This window comes from Pteropus vampyrus, unplaced genomic scaffold (genome assembly GCF_000151845.1).
Source record: "Pteropus vampyrus isolate Shadow unplaced genomic scaffold, Pvam_2.0 Scaffold178, whole genome shotgun sequence".
Lineage (NCBI taxonomy): Eukaryota > Metazoa > Chordata > Mammalia > Chiroptera > Pteropodidae > Pteropus > Pteropus vampyrus.
Window position 1 is genome coordinate 626,063 of NW_011888959.1, and position 4,711 is coordinate 630,773.

Here is a 4,711-nt window from a genome sequence, read left to right on the forward strand (position 1 = left end):
AAGATTGAAAAGTTACTAGCATATCCGCAGCAGCATTGCTTATAACAGTAAAAATCTGGAAATTACCCAAATATTTATTAACAACAGCTACACAAATTGTAGTACAGTCATGTGGTAGAACATCATGCAGCGGGGAAAAAAAATATATGAATAAATTTCACAAACATAGTGTGGAGCCAAAGAAACAGCTGCAGAACACACGCCATAAGCATTTAAGTTCAGACGCATCCGCCACCCAGGGTCACGCGGATGTGAGGGAAGACGGCGCGTTGGCGGCACGGGCCACGTCCTGTGCCTCACGCGCCACGGCCAGCACCGGCCACATCGCCCTCCGCCTCCTGGGCTCGCTGGCCGTCGCCCCGCTGCCCTCCCTGTGCCGCCCTTCAGAAAGGAAAGAAGTTAGGCGGCTCGCCGATTCTTCAGTTTGAAAGGGGGAATTTTTAAATAATCATTTTAGTTACAGATTTTTTAAAAAATTAGAAGGGACAGCGTTCGTGACAGGAACGGCAAGGCCCCCGTGAGAACTGCGGGGCAGGCCGAGGCTCCAGGCCGGGCGGCGGGCATGGAGGCCGCGCACCCATAGGCGCAGCCCGCGCAGACCCCCTCGGGCCTCGCCAGCCCTCGTGTCCTCGTCGGCTGTAATCTGCTGGTCATGTTCATGTGGGTGACAAGACTGAATGTCGACCGAGGTTGAGCGTAGTATTGGGTGAATTTACTTTATCCTGTGTTTTTACATGCGATGCGGAGGTGCCAAAGGGCTCTGAATTTACGGGCAGCATCTCGCCCGCTATCACAGTGCTGCTCGGAACACAACACTGCGAAAGAGCTTAGAAATTGAAACCGGTTTCGTATACCCACTGGCAGCTTGAACTGTGACCTTAGCTAAGCATTATGGTATTACATGTTCATTCAGACACAGTCTGTCAGGAACCATCTACGTACTGCTTTTCCGCGCCAGGCTCGGAGGACGTACAGGGTGCTGCTGGTGTGTGGCGTTTCCAATAGTTCATTCACTGCTCCGATAGCTCATTCGCTGCTTCCACGCCAGGTGACCTGCCCTCAAGTGACAGAATTCAGGACCATATCACGACCAGGGGAACCTGGTCCCACTGTCCCATCCCTGCCCGTTTCCCAGATGCACAAACTGAGGCTTAGAGAGAAGTGACTTGCCCCGGAGTCAACAGAGGAGGAACACAAGAGGGACGGGGGCGGACACTTGCGGGGGAGGGGGGCGCACTGGCAGGGAAGGGGTCACGATCTGGCTCTCGAGAGAGGCGTGGGCATTTCCGGTCAGGACTGGAGAGGCAGGGCAGGGGTAACAGGATGCTGGGGTGGGCCGTATTGCAGGGTCCAGACGTGAGGGGAGAAGCGGCAGGACCAGGTTCTGGAGTTGCCAAAAATAATGACCCCATTTGTGGCAAGTTGGCCAGACTGAGCTGCCCACCACCTCGTCAACTGGCCACACGGGCAGAGTCCTGACAGACAGGTGACCCTTGACTCAGTCCAGATGGAAAGAAACTGTCAGTTCCTAAGCCAGCCAGGGATGTTGTACCTGCTCGGCCACCGCCCCCCCCCCATTGTTTCTGAGCCACCTCTCCCCACCTTGGGGTATGTGGGGGTCAACAGTCCCTCTGGGCACCTGCCCCCCCCACCCTGCTTTATAGCCACCAGCCCGAGGTCCCAGGAGAACCCGAGGGAGACTGAGGAGAGGAGCCTACTGGACACACCACTCCTAACTCCCCATCTTAAGACTCCGATGACTCAAGGTTTGCGTTTTTAGCCTCCAGTCTTTCTTCGTGTGGGGCTTTAGCAGTGAAAAACATATTTTTATTTCAAAAAGTTGCCTCTTTCTGTTCTCTTAGAAGCAGTTTCGTTCCTACTCAGAGAAAGGCTGGGAGCTTTGCCACAAACTTTTCAGGGTGAAACATTAATGGCGGTGGTCTAGACTGGAACTCGCGTCATTGTCTAATTCTCCTGTTCACGGGAAGACGTGAAATTCCTAAACCTCCAAGCCACGTCCGGTTCGAGGCCCCCAACACGTCCCGTCGAGTGGCCACCAGGTGGCGCCCACGGTTAGTCGCTGTCGCTGCGGGAGGCTTCCAGCCGCGCCTCACAGCGGCAGGTCCTGGCCAGGTCCCTCCCCTTCAACGTGGTTTCATTCTGGCGCCGAGGAGAAAATGCAGACGGGCTCCCGCCGGGGCCTCTGTCGGTGGAGGGAGCACGGCCTCCCCAGCCTCGTGGGTTTTCCCGCCCCCATCACAGCGGTGTGCTCGCGAGGTGAATGGTGTGTCCGTGCTGTCCCAGTGTGGGTGGCGGTGGGTGGCCCCACCTTGTGCCCTGAGCTGCCAGGGACAGGCTCCAGCCACCTGTGACCCTGACCTGAGATAAGCTGCTCTTATTTGTTTTTATTCATCTCTCCGCCGTGTCTGCAGAGCTCATGTGTAGTTCGGTGTTTACTCTTAGAAGTGTTTGGGGTCATTTAGAAGTTTGGTGGTGTCTTTGTGACCAGAAATGTGCCGTAGGAACTTAACTCTTGTCTATGTCAATTAGCCTCTGGTTAACACTGGTGTCATTGTTTTGCTTAAAGTCGCAGTTTCCAAGGACCTATTGACATTTAGCGAGGACTGACTGTACCGAGCTGTTCATTCCCAGGTACATGGCCGCCTGCCACGTGGCGGGTCTTGAGCCAGATTCGGGGGCTAACGAGGTGAGAAGAGCAAATTCTAATTTCAGTCTGGCCCGGAGGGCTAAGAGCTGTGGGGTCGGCATCTGGAGTGAATGTGGCCACTGGCGGTGACTCCAGGTTGCGCTGAGCTTGGGAGACCAGTGTCGACCTGGGAAGAGGTGGAGGTTCCAGGCACATGTGGGGAGCAACCGGAAGTGGACGGAGATGAGTCTGTAGAGATCAGAGCCAGACCATAAAGTCCTCGAGTTGCTGCAACAGTCTCTGCACAGTGAATGACCCAGAGGGTGCTGTGAGGATGCTTCACCCCAGGGCGATGGTCCGCTGGGCCGAGGGGGGCTGGAACAAACCAGGAATCAATGCAGCGGCATGTTCTTGGGGCACCCCCTCCCCACCCCCATCACACGTTCATGGTCCCTTCTTCCTCCCTGTGGATTTTCTCTGCTGTATCCTTAAATTCCAGGCCACCTGGCCAGGACAGCAATGCCTCCTCCTCGGACAGTGGGGGTTGTGGGTGGGGCCTGGGCAACATGTGGGTGTCTGCAGCTGGCGTTCCAGGCCTGAGAGCACCGAGGGCAGGTGTGGAGATGGGGAGGAGTGAGGGGCCCGGGGTAGGGTGATCTGGGCAGCCGGGCCCTGGGGTTTGCTGGAAGAGGGGACTGCTGGCTTGCTGTCCCTGGAGCCTGCGCATTTCTGCACTGGGAACCGTGCAGATGAAACCGGGGCGTAGAACAGATAAATCCAGCGAGAGCCTCCTGCAGATGGCCAGAGGGCCTGGATCAGGGAGGGACCCTGAGCTTGGACTGAAAGGACATTTTAAAGGAAAAATCCACAAGACTTGGCAGTTGACAGAATGTGGGGGCTGTGGAATGAGTCAAAGATGACTCAGAAGGTTTGAGGTGAGTTCAAGGGGAAATGATTTTTCTGGAGGTGGAGCTTGAGGCCAGGGCTGCTGGTTCCTTCAGGACCGAAGAGCCTACCTGAACTGGTCTCACTCCTTGTTCACAGGTTTATAGTATGCACTCCACCCCCGCCATGTACACTCAAGGAGGGCTGCCTGAGATCCTGCCCGCTGTGTGGGGAGGGCCTCAGTGCACAAGTATGCACTCCACCCCCGCCGTGTACACTCAAGGGGGGCTGCCTGAGATCCTGCCCGCTGTGTGGGGAGGGGCTCAGTGCACACCTGTCCACAGCCCACTCAGCAGGTACAGAAGACACACTGGCTTCTGCGAGAGAGACCAGGAAGGCTGGTGGGGGCGGGGTGGGAGGGAGCGTGCCACCACGCAGGCACCCCCACGCTGCCTCTCCCTCCAGGCCGGCCTCCTGGCCCCAGTTCCCGCTCTTCCCCACTTCCAGCTCCTGGCCTGAACGGAGCCTGCTATCCGCTCGCAGCCCAGCACCCTGTTTTCTGGACGCCCGTCCACCTAGACGCCCCACAGATGGTTAGGCCCAACACAGATGACTCTGAGCCAGTCACCTGCTGCTCCTGGGTGACCGCAGCCCCACCCACGTAGGGCCTGCGGGCTCCTTGGCCTCACCCAGCCTGTTCTGTCTCTCCTCCTGGTCTCTCCAAGCCTGCCCCCACCCCCAGCGCTGCAGGTGCAGACCCTCCTCTCTCTCACTGGCCCCACCTTCATCCACACAGGTTTGACTGGGGCTCCCGGGAAGGCCTCTGATGCTGCCAATGGGCCTTGGGCCAGGCATCAAGCCTCCTGGCCCAGCGCACTGCAGGATCTGGCACCTGCCGACTGCTTGCTCTGTCTCCACTGGCCACTCCCGCCCATCGGGCTCTGCGTCCCCCAGCCCACTGGTGACACGGAGGGGATATCCCAGCCTCCATTTCTCTTCCCGCCTCGCCTTCTCGCTCCTCCCCGCTGACCCCCCGTTACTCCTCGAGCCCCTGTCCTTGCAGACACTGCTCCCTTCCTGGGCACCCTTCACACACACACACACGCACACACACCCGCCCCCGCCAGAGGCTGACAGGTCCTCCTCCTCAGGGAAGCCTCTGGGAGACCCAACCTGAGC